Genomic DNA, 18029 nt, shown 5'->3' on the forward strand with positions numbered 1-18029 from the left:
TCATCACGGCAGCAGTGCTCGCACCGCCCGAGAAATCTATCCAGAGGAGCAAGGAGTTAATGTCTCGCTGCATGTACCTCAGGATCTCTATGCTGCAGTTCACTAGTCTGTCTGAGACGTAAATGTTCTGGTTGAGCATGAAGGTTTTACCAAGGCAGATCAGAATCTTGTACACAAGGCTGGCCATTTCCACACTTTCCATAGGGTGGGCACCTTGGCATTTGCTTTAGCATGTTCATCCGACCGATGACCGCAGATCACGTCTATGGCGGGCAGTGAATCGCGTTCTGCTTGCACGCTTCGGCGGCCGCGTGTTGCATGCGTCTGCGTCCTTGCTCATATAGAAGAGCCGCACTGCGGACGGACATTTCACGCCGGCTTCCTTGACAGTCAGCAACCGACTCTCGAAAATTGCCACTTCGTCCTGAGTGAGACATATCCCGTCTGCAACCCTGGTGAGTATGGCAGCGAGACTGGCATCGCTCTGACGTGCCGCCTCCGCCACGTGGTAGTACGAGAGGCTGTGCCAGGGCATACTCTCCGTGTCGAGGACTGTTGCAAACGAGACCGCCTGTGCGCCTCGGCCGCCCTCACGGGAGGTAGCCGTCGCAGGTCGTCGCACAATGTGACGTCGAATGCCCCTAATGGCTTCGCGTTGTTAGGGATGGTACGAAGCCTTCTATGGATGAGTACGAACGAATTGGCCGACGTCAGGCTGATCTCGTCGACGATGGCACACTCGGAAGACGACATGGAACATTTTCACGTCACTGAATTCTTGGTTCAGATTCTTCCCGGACACCACAAGCTTGAAGGCTGCATGCACTGTCATGCCGCCGATTGCAACTGCGGCCTTGGCGGTCGTTGCACATGCGATGAAGGAATTTGTGCTGCAGTCCTTGCCGCCGCTGCGGTAGTACCAATTGTAGACGTCCATGTCTTCCACACCCAGTTGCCCTTATGCAAGGGCTTCGAATCCGGCGTCGTGAGTCGATATATGACCTCACGCACGATCCCTAACTTCCCCGCAATCGGCATTCGCATGCGGAGAAGGAAGAGGTTTATTTATTTATTTTCCTTCAAGGGTTGAGGCATTACATAGGGGTGTGGATGAATGAAATAAGTACAATACAGAAAAGATAGCACTAAGCAGACAAGTTAATGATCGACATATACAATGCTGGCTAATGCGGTTCTAAAATGAGCAATGCCGACAATGCTGGCAATTGATCCGGGAAGGTGATTCCAGTCTTTGGATGTTCGAGGAATGAAGGAGTTGCGGTAGGTTTTCGTCCTGTATGGTGCAATTCCAACCTTGTGTGCTTGGTCCAAACGAGATGAGATGTACGAAGAAGGGAAGAGTGCGCTACGAATCTTGGGACAAATATGAATATCTTTAAGGAATAAGCTAATGCGAGAAAATTTACGACGAGAAGTTAATGAAGGTAGATTTAGCATGCGTTTAATTGATGATATACTAGCAGTACGATGGTTGTTATGCAGAATGAACCGAAATGAGTAATTCTGGACAAGCTACAGGGCATAGGTCAGGTTAGCACAACTAGGGTCCCAAATGGACGCAGCGTATTTTAGTTTGCTACGGATTAGTGTCTTGTACAGGAGGATTTTAAGTGAGCCAGGGGCAGAAGAGAAATTACGGCGAAGATAACCAAGCATGCGATTAGCATTGTTAAATATTGTGTTAATGTGAAGGGACCAAGTAAGAACAGAAGAGATTTCGGTGCCGAGATAAGAAAAGGAAGAGACGGATTCGAGAGCACTGTTATTTAGATAATAGACGCTAGGACTGCAGAAACTTCTAGAGACACGGAAGGCTTTACATTTAGATGCATTAAGGTCCATTTTCCACAAGCCACACCAATTAGTAATAGCATCCATATCGTGTTACAAGGCATTAGTATCATCCGAACTGTTAATTTCCCGAAAGACAACACAGTCATCAGCAAATAAATGGAAGTTAGAAGATATACAGCCAGGTAGGCCATTAATGTATATTAAGAACAACAAAGGACCTAACACAGAGCCCTGAGGCACGCCAGAGCCAACAGAACATAATGAGGAGATGCGATTGTTAGATGATACAAAGTGGGAACGGTTTAAAACAAACTGTTCAAGCCAAAGCCACCAACGTGATTGGTGAGCATGACTTCGGTGCGTATCTGCACAGCTGGGCACGAAGCGGCAGTCACGTTGATGTGCTTTTGCTGCTGCTGTTGTTCTCCGCCCATCCCTGCGTCGCCTACGATGTCACTGTCGCCATTCGCGTCCACGAGTCTGTCGGTGATCCTTCGCCACGCTTCCCAATTTTTATCGTGCAAGGTGGGGTTTATTTGGAGAATCTTCGGAACGGGAGCAGGGCCAACAGCAGTCCGTGATCAGCCAGTCCAGCCAGAAGCGTTGTTGTTGTCTTAAAAGCGACGCACTAGGCAATGGCCATGCGGCTTGTACGTATTCCCATCTTCTTTACAATCAGAAGGCTACTGCTGAGCCGCTTTCAGAGATTATGCTGGTGCACATCTCTTCGATTTCGTGCAGTCGACGTGGGGGATTCTGAAGCGAGATTTAGCAGCTAGAATATCCGCCACGCTGAGTTCATAGATTTCCACAAACCTTTTCCTTCCAAGACGTCGACTTTCGATACGGCAAGGGTAGCACGCGCTCGCGTTTGAAATCGAGCACATTGGACATAGGATAGCATTTGTAGCGGGGAACTACGGGCTGAGTTCAGGCACGTCCGTTATCGTTGTACGTTCTTAGATGTCCATCGTTTATTAGGGCCTCCAGCTCCGGTGGTCAATCTTCATACTTATCGATAGTCGTCTTATACCACACATCCTTGCCACTCTCGGCCATCCCGTCTCGATCCATCATTTCTCGACCCTCGGGGTTGCTAACTCGCTGCTCAGAGCATGCCGTGTTTACCGTACAACGACGCCACTCGTGTGCGACATTTGGAAGCCGAGTACGTACCGCGCTGCTTCTTGAGCCGACATCCTAACGGCTTTCAGTGGCACGGGTTTCGGTACACTTTTTCTTCTCATTCTTTTCATAGTCCCACCATAGTAGTAGTATCTTCACCCTGAGCTGTCGGAGTGCTTTGTGTAGTGTCGGCCTGGGCGACCGTAAGTATTGAGTCAAGACTCAGAAGGACATGCCGAATGGGCGTCCCCATGAGCAGTGAATTCTTCATTGAAATATAAAGATACCATACAGTGAAATGCTTAGAAGCACGTTATACTGGGGCGAGTTGGTTGGTATTCATTCTGACCACCAGCGCGAAATTTGACAAGAGACAGAAAGGACAGCGCACGTGTTGTCTTTTCGTTGTGTCCCTTGTCGAATTTCGAGCTGGTCGTCAAAATGAAATACTCCTACTTTTTGCTGCCTTTTATGAAATGATGACCCCAGAGCGTCGGCTAATTTTAGTGGGCTGGAATAGACATACGTGAACATCGGTCAATTTGTTTGGCTGGAAAAAGCATACGAAATGATGGACACAAAGTTACATCCAAAAAGTTGTCGCACGACTCATAAATCTCAGGCGTTGACACTTTTCTCAAAACGACATTCAGTGTATATTGTTTGATATGAAATCAAAGAGTACTTAGTACTGAGTACGGCTACCTGTATGAAAGAAAAAGAGATATCACATTTGTAGTTGCCACTGAACGAGACAAACTGTGTTGTCCATTAGGAGAGCACAATGCTGCATTGAAGATACTCAGTACATAGTAAGTGATCACATTGCACTGGAAGGCTTCACTGCCTTCGGTAAACTCTAAGCAATTCGGCACACAATTTCGTTGTAGGCCGAATGTCTACTTTCCACATTGTGTGCTAAGAACAGTTCACATCACAGAAGTGTCACAAAAGTCAACGAAACACTTTTAGTACTGTCGTAGTTCACATTACTGAACAGTTTTGAATGCTTGTTCCATTTTTATTGAAATTTATAAGTATTGTTAATATTTTTACTGCACTGAGAAGGATGCTCCTGTTAAGAAATGCAACCTCATAATATTGTTACGCCGCGTAGCAGCTTACTGTGGAGTTCGAGGAAGAAAAGGAGGGAGGCGCGCGCAGGCTGATCTGGGCTCTGAGCGGACATTATTAAGGGTGCAGCAAGTACAACCGCTGTAACGCTACCCTCCGCCTGTACAACTTTGTTTTCTTCCTTTCTGGCACGGCTCTGACTTGATTTGACAACCACGAGGAAACTGCCGCGTTCTGGAGCCGGTTTGTTGAAGAAATTGCAAGTCCTTTGGAGATACTCTTGCGATGAAGGAACGCGCTGAGCATCAACTTAGCCCCACTTTTTTCCGGCCTCCAGCCTCAGCGACAGCTATAGACCTGACACTGCATTCACCTGACGTCCGCGTGAGTTGGCCAACAGCGCCTGACCGCATGGGAAGTGATCACTATCCGATTTTTGTGTTTGCGGCCGACTTTCGTATGCATGGTCCTAAAATTAGCAACGTGGTCAACTGGGACAAGTACAGAAAGCACCTAGAACGTGTTTCTGGCGATGTTGTTGACAAAATGATTTCTAGTAAGCTAGCAGCTACTACGGCGGTCAAGTTACCTAATCATTTTACGGCCCCGGATTTAAAACTCAGGAACCTTTGCGCAGCGAGAAGAAGGGCGGAGCGCCAACTCGTGCGGAAGAAGGATGACAGGCAACTGTAGACGACCTTCAATAGGCTGAATTATGCTATTAGACGGCACATGAACAAGCTGTACAGGTCGCAATGGGCCTCATCCTGGGCTAGTTTGACTGTGTTCTCACCGATAACGAGAATATTGCGAGTTATTGGCAGCCTTGCTGGAGAATCTCGCCCTTTGAAGCCTTTTGAAGCTCTTGCAATACGCAAGGAAAAACCTATTGCGTGCTTGGCAGAGGAATTTGCAGACTCACTCGTACGCGCCAATTCTGGAATAGATATATATTCACCACCTGCTTCCTCCAGGTCTATCATGGACGTCCCGTTCACGCTTCGTGAGCTTCAGACTGCGCTCAGTGGCCTGCGGCGCCGGTGTTCACCAGGTCCCGACGGCATCACCAATCAAATGCTGAATAATCTGCCCTTGCAACTCAGAAAGGAGCTCGTCAACTTCATCAATCGAGTTTGGGAGACTAGCGATGTTCCTCCGTCATGGAAGGTAGCACATGTAGTTCCGGTACTGAAGCCTGGCAAAGACATGACAGACCTTGCCTCGTATCGCCCAGTGTCATTGACCTCCTGTGCAGTGAAGTTGATGGAGAAGCTGGTAAATTAACGCTTACCATGGTGGCTTGAGGACAGCAAGGCACTGCCATCATGTATCACAGGATTCTGCCGAGGTCTTAGTGCCCAAGATAGCGTCTTAGACTTGATCAGTCACTTGACCACCAGAGAGCTTTCGGCCTTTCCACCTTAGCCATTTTTCTTGATGTTGCGAAAGCTTACGACAGCGTGCTTCAGAGCTCAATTCTAAACAGTTTGCAAGGCATGGGCATACAGGGCCATATGTTAAGATTCATTTACAAGTTTATAAGTGATGGCGCGGTTCGTGTACGGTTAGGGAGTACGTTAAGCACCGAAAGGGTTCTATCACGAGGTGTGCCTCAAGGAAGTGTTCTTTCCCCCCCGCTCTTTACCACCGTAATGGCTGGCCTACCCGATTCGTTGAAAAAAAAGTTTCAGGCAAGTGCGTATGTCACTTTATGCTGACGACATCTGTATTTGGATTACTGGCCACCAACACAAGCGATTAGCCCTGATAGCTCGACAGGCTATACTTTCGGCACAAGCTTACCTTCAAGGTGTGGGGTTGTCTCTATCAGTGGACAAATCCGGCTTTATTCTGTTTCCAGGTGTAGAAAGACGTCAAGCGCGGTTGAAGATAGACCTCGGTCACTCTTGCATCCGTCAATTCAACCACGCGCGTTTCCTGGGCGCCATTATTGACTCCCGTCTACAGTGGCGAAAAGCTGTTGACGCGATTGTTTCATCTATATCTTCTCGTCTCAATGTGATCCGTAGAATTGCACGTGAGCAATGGGAAAACCATCCTTCTTCAATGGTCAAACTTCATGATGCGCTGGTGGTCAGCCGGATAATGTATCAATTACCTTTAATTTCCCCCTCGGCATCACAACTTGAGCGTCTCGAAGTTGTCCACAGAAAGGGCCTAAGAAGATCCATTGGAGTTCCCCAGGCGGCTGCGAATAAGGCAGTACTTCATGAGTCCCTATCGAAACCTCTTAGCCTTATCGCTTCTCAGAGACTATTAATGCATCTTGACCGCTTAGGAGAGACGGTAGCTGGGCGATCCCTTCTCCAGCGGCTCTGCAAGAGATAGGAGTCGAAGGCTTACTTGGTACTCAATACTCTTAGGTCTTTAGGCATTAATGTCCGAAGGCAAAGGAAACGGTTGAAACCCCCCTGGTCTTTTCCGACCCTCGACTGTAAGGTCACAATTCCCCATGTGAGCGCAAAGCGCAGCTCTCCTTTGGCAGCAACGCGTTCGCTTGTACTGGAATACTTGGAAACAGAGTATGCCTGCTGTCTTCAAATTTTCACGGATGGTTCTGTGGACAAGGTCATACAAGCTAGCGCAGCGGTTTTTTACATTCCTTCTTTGGACTGTAAGTGGTCCGTACGCTCTACTGCTGTCGTATCCTCCACAACGGCTTAAAGTGTTGCTATTGAGGCGGCTTTACGGAAGTTAGGGTCTTGTCCGGCTCAACCTGTTGTCATCCTAACTGATTCAAAATCTGCCCTTCAGAGGTTAGAGCGCGGATTCCCTACTGACGCCTTGTCTCGAAGCTCTCTGCGCTTGGTTCAGAATCTGCACAGCAGAGGCTTTACTCTACATTTCCAGTCGGTGCCCTCTCACATAGGAGTCAACGGTAATGAGGTGGCAGACAGTCTCGCCCATAAAGCTCTCTCAAGGATTCCATCAAAAAAAGTACCTCAAGATGGGAAAATCTCTGCAGGAAAACGGTGCTGGATCACTTCAGTACCCTGTGGAGTGCGTCCCACAAGCCATGTGTGACCAAGGGACTGAGAAGATCTCAGGCGACCTTTCTACATCGAATTAGCACGGCCTCTGCTCGCACTCCTGCATGGATGCATAAGACCGGCATAGCATAGTCTCCGCTCTGCTCTTTATGTGGTGTGTGCGGGGATATCGAACAATATATTATGTACTGCCCAGAGTACAACGCGGAAAGGCATGTGATGTTCGCTTCCTTCAAGAAGACAGGAACCCGTCACAGCACAGTGCAGGACATTGTCTACCCAAGTGGAAACCAGACATGCAGAAGGGAGGCTGCACGCCTTCTTTTAACATTTCTGCAGAACACGGATCTTGTTTTTAAATGGTGACAGCAGGAATGGACTATGGCCTACTGTGATTGAATGTGTGCGTAGATGGTGTCTTCCTGAGTGGACTACTTTATACTGTGAGTGAAAGTGTGTATGGAGTGTGGCACTACAATGGCCTATGTTCTACTGTGACTGAATATGTGCATAGATGGTGACTTCTGGAGTGGACTGCGATGTGAACTGTGTGGATCGATGGTGTGCATAGATGGTGACTGCGGGAGAGAATGTGTGCTATTATAAGAGACTGTGCGCTTAGCGGGGTAGATGCCGCATTGTTAATATCGAAGGGACGCTGCGGTGGAGCAATTACCGGCAGACAAAGCAAGGCTAACCCCACCTGTAGCATTCAACACCTCAACCTCAACCCGACAGCCCAGTTGCCCGGTGAAACATGTACGCGATACATCGAGGATCGAGGAAGTATTGAAATTTTGTCGCATATTAAACCGTTTGATGCTAGAAGACAACAAGGTAGGGAACCTTCTCAAAGGGATTGCTGAGGACGTATATAACTTTGTTATTTCACCAGACATCTTTGCTAGGGTTGCAGGTGTCATAAAGCAGTGCGGGACATTTGAAGAGCTCAAAGCATGCCGGAAAGCGCCCAAACTTGGCGCCTTTCCACTGTGACAACCGTCGCCAGCATCGACATCCCCGAGCCAAAAAAAGACATCGCTTCAATAATCAGGAGGAATGTACGCGAGAAGTCAGCTGCTCAGCGGCAATGTACAAATTTTGATCTGCCTTGCCAACAGACATCGAAGTCCATGCCATCATGGGAGCAGCGTACGACATGGACTGCACCAAATAACAACCAACCATCTCACAACTTTGGTACTGAGCGGAGCCAGCCTTCGACGTCGCACCCTTATTTCCAGCAGCTTCCATCCCATCGAGGAAGTGCCCCGTGGTGTGCCTCGTCGCGCGTCCGTCGCCTCTCCTCGGCCACCAAGGGATTCTGCTGTGAGCTACTAGATCCGCCAGCCACCGTTATGTTACGGCTGTGGGTGCAGCGGACACATCTCCCACTTTTGCCGGCGTCGCCAACTTTCTCGACCACCCGTATAATGAGCACCACGCTTCAGGAATGACGTCCAGTGGGAGCAGCCACCCGCTATCTTCTCTCGGCCTTCTCCCCAACGCGGTGCACGCAATGACTCCCCTGTCTTCGATTGCGGCATCACTCCGCCGCCACAGCAAAAGGGTCGTTAACTATCCCCACGCCGCCGCTTCTTTTCTCCACCGCTGGGAAACTAGGTGGTGCAACCGATGGAGGCAAGGTCGCCGGACGGTCAATTGCGCCAATACCTCTGCCTTTCATCATGCTAAAGCATAAAGTGTCAGTGTGTGTAGACAATGTTGAAATAGGTGCTTTGGTTGACACTGGTGCCGCTGTGTCCGTCATGAGCCTTTCATTTGTGAACCACCTTCGACAGAATGTTATGTTTGTGTAGGAGAGAAGCGGTACGATTTGTGGAGTTCGGGGTGAAACTTTTGTTCTGGTTGGCCTATGCTCAGCTTCAGTTGCGCTTCGTGGCGAGTGCTACAGATCTGAATTCGCTGTATTGAGGCGTGCCACATATGACGTGATCTTGGGTGTTGACTTTTTGCGCGAGCTTGGTGCAAGAATACACTTCAGTGCCGGTGAAATTTCTTTGAAGCCGAAAATTATCCCCGCGTTAATGGATAACATGTCCCAGTATCACGAAGGAGTTCTCGCCATGGAAGATGTGCTGCTGCGTGCGATGACGGCAACATTTGTGCCTGTGAAATCATTCGAACATTTCGTGGGCAAACACTCAATAGTCGTCGAGCCAGATGTCTCGTACGGGGCGAAAAAAAGATTTTTTGCGCCACGCGCCCCCGTGGAGGCAGTGGATGGTCGCGCACGCCTCTAAACTGAGAATGTGTCAGAAGAGCCTGTTCGTCTGCTTTCTGGTTTAGCAATCGCGAGATTTGAGAATCATGTGACCCACATCATTGAAACTATCTCTGAGCCACGAAAGGGAAATCTGAATACTGTGCTGAGCTTGAGCGCATGGTCGACAAACCGCTCCAGTCTAGTGAAGGCCATACGCTGCAAGAATTTTTGACGAAGCTTGCCTAAGTGTTCGACTTTGCCTCCAAATGATCGGGTAGTCATTTCCCAGTCTCTCGACTGCAGCATATAAGTAACACAGGAAACGCGCCCCCTATTTGCTAGAAACCTTACAGAGTCTCCCTGGCAGAGCGCAAGAAAATTCAAGGACAGGTGGACGAAATGCTGCAGAAAGGAGTCATCCGAGAATCTCCCAGTCCGGGGCCCGCACCTCAGATCCTAGTGCGAAAAAAAGAGAATTGTTGTCAATGCTGCGTTGTCTACCCTCGTTTAAATGCGCTAACAAAGAAAGACTTACACCCGTTGCCTGGCATTGACTACATAGTCGATTTTCTGCTTTCGGCGTCATATTTCTCTTCTGTTGATTTGCGATCAGGTTATTGGAAAATTCCCATACATACGTCCGATCGTGAAAAGACAGCTTTCGTAACCCCCGATGGTTTGTACGAATTTAATGTGATTCTATATGGATTATGCAACGCCCCTGCAAAGTTCGAGCGATTTATGGGCATTATCCTTCGTGGTTTAAAATGGGAAATATGCATGTGTTACCGGGAAGATGTAATCGTTTTCGGCAAGACCTTCCAAGAGCACAATGAAAGACTTCATATTGTTCTGGAATGCATCGGCAAAGCGGGACTCATTTTGCACTCTAAGAAGTTCCATTTTGGGAACCGGCAAACTCTAGTACTTGGCTTCCTCGTCAACAAGGATAGTATCAGGCCGGATCCGCAGAAGATTGCTGCAGTACGAGATTTCGAAACTCCACGCACGTTCAATAACATAGAAGTTTCCTCCGGCTCTCTTCTTATTTTAGTCGATTCTTGCTAGCTTTGCGCAGATTTCCCACCCCATCACTTGTCTTCTGTATAAGGGTTTGCAGTTTTTGTTGACCCCCGAGTGCGAATCCTCATTCCATCTGCTTAAACCTTCTCTCACTTCAGCACCACTGATGCTGCGCTCCGACCCTTCTGCTGTGACGGAGATCCACACTGAGGCCGCGGCGTCGGTCTTGGGGCGGTGCTTATCCAACTGCATAATGGGGCTGAGTACGTGATTGCCTATGTCAGCCACATGTTAACAAAATGTGATCGCAACTACACTGTCACCGAATTCGACTGCCTCGCAGTTGTGTTCACTGTACACAAGTTCCGACCATACCTATATGGGCGCCACTACACTACTGTCAGAGACCATCATTCTCTATGCTGACTCATCGGACTTCACGATCCGTTTGGTCATCTGGCGTACTGGGCATTGCGCCTACAAGTATATAACTTTGCTGTCTCGTACAAAAGTGGGCGCCGTCAAAGTGATGCAGACTGCTTGTCACGCCGCCCATTGCCGACCTCAGTCAACGACGAAGACGGTTTCAATGGGAGTTTTCACTGTACACAAGTTCCGACCATACCTATATGGGCGCCACTACACTACTGTCAGAGACCATCATTCTCTATGCTGACTCATCGGACTTCACGATCCGTTTGGTCATCTGGCGTACTGGGCATTGCGCCTACAAGTATATAACTTTGCTGTCTCGTACAAAAGTGGGCGCCGTCAAAGTGATGCAGACTGCTTGTCACGCCGCCCATTGCCGACCTCAGTCAACGACGAAGACGGTTTTAATGGGAGTTTAAGCCTCGTTCGCGCCGACGTCCACCAGTATGGCGACCTTTAGGCGAGAGCAACGTAACGACCTCTCACTGCATCCCCATATAGAAGAGGCAGAAGGAAGAGTAGCTTCCACGCCATTTACTATCAAAGATGGTATTTTGTTCAATAAATAATCCGTTGATGGTGCTGCCCTTTTTTCGGACGTCCCGAAAAGTCTCCGCGCGCAAGTTTTGCACGTCATGCACAATGACATCACATCTGACATCTAGGCTTCTATCGTACCCTGCATTGAATTCGCCGGCGTTTTTATTGGCCGCAAGTTTATAAGACCGCCAAGCAGTATGTTGCTCTCGCGAATTGGTAACGCGTCCCCGACAGCCGAAGGGGAACGCTATCCCGTACAGGTTCGAACGAAAAAACAGAGATCAGACAAAACAAAATGAAGCCGTATTTATAGTTTGAATGACAGGAGCCGAAACGAAACGAAAACAAGGCACACTCAACACGCGTACAACACTACAGAATAAAGGAAAGAGTTCACCACGTACTGAGCGCCCCAGGTGAAGCGGGGATGCCTTGCAGACAGGACGGACGCAGGTGGTTGTATTGCGGCACGTCGATGGCGTTGCGTCGAAGGAAGCGGCGGAAGGGAGCCAGGTGGTAGCAGGAGCAGAGAGGAACACCGGGAGACGTCGGTGGTTCCCCGTCAACAGCCCGAAGAACTTGGCAGCAGCAGGAGAAGCGTAGCCAGAACCCGTCGACGGCGCCCCGAAACGCCGGAGGCTTAAAGCAGGCTTTCCGAGAGTGCCCTTCGGCAGCACGGACGCTTATTTCATTGCCTGCCACCTCCACGCTTGAAAGGAACACAGGAGGCTTGCGTCGGAGATCCAAGGGAGGTCCACGGCAGCACGGACCCAACGTCCGATGGCTGCCACCACCACGCTTGAATGACCCGATCTACGCTGCGCTGTCTCCCATCACACCTCGGTTTTCTGACACGCCGCCTCTCCGTTCCTCATGCTTAACTCATGTATGTGGTTTGTCCAAGTGTCCAAGTGTGTTTCCTTAGCCGCACGCTTGTATGCTGTCCGTGTGCTAGGGGGTCAAGGCTCCTCAAGCTGTTTCTCACAACTTTTACCTGCCCTCCTCGCAACTTTTTTCTTGTGGAATTAAATTTGATTTGATTTTATTTGATTTGCCTCATTGCGAACAAGCCTCCCGTGTGGGAGCCGAAACATCATTTCATCATATTTTCGGTCGGTGTGACTTACGAATATGTACCATCTTGACCAGACGGGATTCCGTCAGACCCTTGACTATAAAACATAAAATACATGGCTGCATTTCACGACAAAATTTGCCTACAGAAAACATTCTACATTACCAAAAAGTTCGAAACTCAATGCAATACCCCATCCTAGTTAAAGGAAAAAATACGACAAATTATTTTGGCACATAGTCCTGAAACCAGTGTGGCTCGCGAGAGTTCCTTGAGCCCAAATAGATTCTTGAGGCGACGTACTCTGTCCGGATTCCGGAGGCTGCCGACGGCATCTGTTTCTCGGTGAAACAGCTGGGGTTGTCCCACCTTCGTCAGGCAGCATAGAACACTGGGCACGTAACTTAGGAGGCACATCTTGCCTGCCCACAGACAGATCACTCAAACACTAAGCAATTGTGCTAGAAGGCACACCATGCCCGTTCACAGGTAAATCACATCACTACCAAGGTGGGACGACATGGATTGGCCAGTCAGTGGTCGTAAACAAATGGTGAAGCCGGTTATGGCTTCTGAAGACTGTGGTACTGATGATGCAGCAGGAGGCTCCTGTGGCGACACTGCTGGGCCCGACGAGCCTTGATCCTGTGCATAACTATTAGAGTCACAAGGAAAAGATAATTGAAATAAATCAAAATGTTCATCCTCTTCTCGATCTACTTGTCTCGGTACTCTTGTCAATTTTGAAGCATTCCATAGCTTGCCATTTTCTAAACGAAACGAAGGTGGATCATGTCGTTGAATGACTTTGTATTGACTGAAGAAGCGTCGATCTACATATGAGGGGTTTACGAACTTTGACAAAACATAGATATGGATTCTTAGCAAGGAATGATGGAAACGAAGTAAACACACAATATGCAGTTTTGAACGATGTCATCTGCCATGCAGATGAACTGCTGGTGCAACGGCTGTTTTGGCATGAGGTGTGGATCTGTGTATTCCTAAATACTGTCTGATTGTTGTTTTAAAAAGGCGATGTTCCAATGATGAAAACTCAACAAAAGACTTAAAAGTTCTGTTAACTCTTTCGATTTGACCATTCGCTTGTTGGTGATATATTGATTAATGAGTAAGTCTATTTGCCCTGTTATTCAGAAATTCCTTAAATAACTTTGACATCAACTGATGGCCTTGATCTGATAATATCTCTTCTGTAATGCCTTCATAAGCAAAAACATCAAGCAAGAAATATGTAATATGGGTAGTTGTGACATAATCTGCCATCTTCACCTCAGGCCATTTAGGAAAATAGTCAACAAATGTGATGGCGTACCGACCATTTCGAGGTGCTCGCTCAAAGGGGCCGGTAATGTCGATTGGCAATTTTTGCCAAGGTTTGTTATGAAAAGGAACAGGCTGCAAAGGAGGTACAAATATTTCTGTCGTTTTTAAAACATGAAGGGTAGTGGATAGAGCGATCTCCTCCTCCGACGCGTATGTAGTAGCTGGGATGTACTCTTCCCCCGACGCGTACTCTCGCATTTCTCTCGCAGAAGTTCCACGGCGATTTATGAATGACTGAAAATGTCCAACTCATCCACGATGAAAACCAATGCTCCTTTGAGCGGAACACGTATGTGCCGACGCTATGTGACGACTCGATCCACATCTGTAGCAGTGTACCGAAGTTCTTGGTGGTCGTACTTATGGACGCTGATCAAGTGGCCGTTGATCAAACAACAGCGTTGCGCCACCTTTCACGTTCGTTGCAAATGAAAATTGGTTGTTGGGGAAAGGAAATGGCGCAGTAACTGTCTCATATCTCGGCGGACACCTGAACCGCGCCGTAAGGGAAAGGATAAAGGAGGCACTGGCAGAAGAAAGGAAGAAAGCGGTGCTGTAGTGGAGGGCTCCGGAGTAATATCAAAGAGCTGGCAATCTTTAGCGTGAACTGATATCGCACACCACACGGGTGCCGTGGCGTTTCGCCTCCATCGAAACACAGCCGCCTCGGTCGGTTCGTTGATGAGACGCTGCCGGAAAAGTAGCGTTCGTTCGGCCCGTTGGCGGCAACACTGCTGAAGAAGCTACCTCTACCCGTAGACGCTGCTACGCTGCGTTGTTGAGCCGGGTGTCTTGAAAAAAAAATTGGCAGTGGCTTAGCTCGGCTATGCCCGGATATACGTAGCGAAAGCTAAGGCATAGCATGGTTAGTCTTGGTTAATCTTGATTGCAAGTCCAGGTTAGTATGGTTGTCTAGCTATGTTGTTGTCCCATTAAAGACGACACAACTGTGGTTGCGGCGCACGCGAGCTCTCCTTTTCAATCCTCCGACATATTATGAGGCACGCGACGCAGCTGGCAAAACGAGCGGAGGAGAGCGCAACGACGAGGAACGTGGTGTGACGGCATACAAAACGGCGGTGGCGGCGAGCTGCGCGGTGTGACGTCATGCCAGATGGCGCGGCGAGCGCGCAAAACACAGTAACCATCTCTCATATCTCGGTGAACACCCGAACCGCGCCGTAAAGGAAGGATGAAGGAGCGAGGGAAATAAGAAAGTGCGGTCCAGGTGCCCACCGCAAAATTTGAGGCGCGCGTTGTGACGTCATGTGCCTCCTCGGCGTGCGGCCACGGCGAAATCGAATGTTCGCGGCCAGTAAAATTTTCTCTTTAAAAACTACGGACTTTCTCGTGGACGTATGGCGCACTGCCTCTCTTGAATTATAGTAGAACGTTGCGGATTAGCTGCCGAAACGAAGCAAGTTTCTTAACGTCGGGGCCGACCTTGACGAAACGATGAAATTTCTCCATGAAATTGTTGAGAAACTTGTGGCAACAACGGTGTTGCTTGATGCTGTGAACGAACTTATGCAAAAAGTTGCTTCCTCAATTGGCTGTACTGGTTCTGTGACTTCTTTTGCGTCGTCAGCAGTTTGCTCATACCGCAAGGCTATATTTGAAGCTGCTGCTAAGGAGATGTCGGATCCTTCTAATAAAAAAAGATGCTGCCACCGTATGGAAGACGTTGAAGTAACAAGCGCCAGCTGTTTGGTTTACTAGAATTGATATGAATGAGATTAAAGGTAGGTACACCAATGGAAATACGAATCTGACCCCGCGGATTTATAAGTGACCTCACAAATCAATCACCAATTGGATAAATCAGTGACATCACCAATCCAGCACCAATTCGATAGACTAATGACGTCACCAATCAATCACCAAATGGGTTGCTATATCGATTTACTATGGGGCCACCATCGTGAATTCCTCGGACTTCACCAATCAGTCACTAGTTCGGTTGATGTATCGATTTACTATGGGGCGGCCGACATCTTGAATTCCTCGGACACAGAAAATTTCACTCCGAAGGAAGGTGGTAGCAGACCGTTAGAAACCGAGAAACGTGATGAGTAAGAGCTAACGCTCTTAAAATGTTCGTTACCACGTAGCGATGAGACGCCGGTTACAAACCTGTCTCTCATTGCTTCTTCTCAGGACGCAAAACTTTACGCGTTTGCCAGAATTTGGAATATGGTTATGTATTCCGTGATGGGCGGATCTGGGTGCACCACGTGGCTGTGTAATTTACGTCGTTCTACAACCAAATTCGTCAACACTGAAGTCTCTTGAGCAAGTAATTTTACTGCAGCCTAATACACATATGTAGACGCTGCTGATGGATGCGACCTGCTGCCTTCTGCTACCTTCGTCCCCTAAGTTGTATATCAACAGTGATCTCTCGCTTTCAGGCAATACTGAAGAACCACCGGATAAGTTTAATTAAGGTTAAAATGTCTGTATCCGTCGTGACCAAGGCATAGCCGGGCATCCCGGTCTCTGAAGGAAAGGTTCAAGGGCGTGAACGCCTGTGAACACCTGCGTTGGGTTCGATATTTTATGTTCTTTACTGATCCGGCTACTGATCCTGAGTTCCCGGGTTTGAACCAGACCGCGGCGGCTGCGTTTTTATGGAGGCAAAACGCAAAGGCATCCGTGTGCTGTGCGATGTCAGTGCACGTTAAAGATACCACCCAGGTGGTCGGAATTATTCCGGAGCCCCCCCACTACGGCCCCTCTTTCTTCCTTTCTTCTTTCACTCCCTCCTTTATCCCTTCCCTTACGGCGCGGTTCAGGTGTCCGCTGGTATGTGATACATACTGCGCATTTCCTTTCCCCGAAAAAAAACGATTATTATTATCATTATGTTTTTCTCTTACATCTTCAATATGTGATTTTATTTCAATTCCAGTTGGTCATTTTAACGCGATAGCGTTAAGGAGCTCGTGTCTCAGAAAAGCCGGTGTCGTCGGCGTCGGCAGTGAGCGAAAAATCCCTGCTCCTCCCCGTGAGCGAAAAATCCATCCTCCTTCTCCTTGCAATGTACGTCACTGCCCCCACAGATAGCGCTCGACGGCAGCGCAAGGAAAGGAAGGGACGCCTGTCACATATTTCGGTGGACCACCCGGAGCGCGTCGCAAGGGAAAGAAAATGAAATGAAAATTGGTTTTAAGGAAAGGAAGTGAGGCCTGTCTCACATATCTCTGTGGACTCCCGAACCACGCCGTATAAGGAAAGGAAAATGAAATGAAAATTTATTTTAAGGAAAAGAAGTGACGCGTCTGACATATCTCTCGTTCGGGCGCAGTGAGGCCGTGCGGGCACGCAGCAATCACGCGGGGAGCGGCGAACAACGCAGCGCACATCCAAAGCGCGTTCACCACGAAGCTTGCGGCTTGCTGCCCGTTCGTTCGGCGCGGATGCTATGCTCGCGTTCGTGGCATCGGGTTTGTCGAGAACGATGTGCCGACAAACTACGGCTGCAACATGAGTCCCGCGCGTTTCGGCAAGGCGCCTGGCAGCGCTTCTACGTGGTTTGCCGCTCCGCGCGTCCATTTCACTTACATAGCTGAGAGATTTGTCTAACGGGCAAGGCGTCGCGCCGAACGGGCGATGGCGTTCCGTGGATTCCCTGGCAGGGCTGCAACACGCTGCCGCGTTCCACTCTTAAAGGCGAAGCTTAGGCGTCCTGTAATTTTTGTTCACAGCTTGTATTTATATGTAGTAAAGCCGTTACTCAACTCAGCTTTCACACTTCATGGCTGTAACCTCTGCGACTGCCGCAGCGAAACGGCCTTCACTCCTTCTTTTTGCTGTCTCCTGCATTCCTTCCCCCTTTCTCAACTTAGTTTCTCAGAGTAATGTTCAACATCAGGAGTGCTTTAAAAGGGGCATATCACCAAATCACCACATTCTGCCAACTCAGCCGTATGACATTATCACCACCACACAATACCTTGTCGCCCTTATCCAGCGCCACATGGCTCCATTACAGACGGGCTGCTTTATTTCACCCTACCGTCTCTCATGCTTTCACCCCACCTTTCCTCATTACAACACCTGTGGCTTGCCCAGATCCACATTTTCCCACTACCTTTGGGGACTTCCTTCCCCACAGGCAGTACTCCACATCCCCAATCCTACTCATTCTTCCTGGGAGGCTGCTTTACGGACCCCTCAGCCCGCCGGCCAGAAATGGCTGGTGGATCGGGCTTTATGTGAAGCAAAAGCCCGTGGGCTACTGGACCAGTAGAGAACCACATTGGAAGATTTTTTTTCGTCCAATAAAAGTTGTTCCCATCCATCCACAGACAGAAAGACAGAAAAACTTTATTTTGCAAGGGAGTTTTAGACCCTGCTG

Source organism: Amblyomma americanum, chromosome 4 (genome assembly GCF_052857255.1).
Source record: "Amblyomma americanum isolate KBUSLIRL-KWMA chromosome 4, ASM5285725v1, whole genome shotgun sequence".
Classification (NCBI taxonomy): Eukaryota; Metazoa; Arthropoda; class Arachnida; order Ixodida; family Ixodidae; genus Amblyomma; species Amblyomma americanum.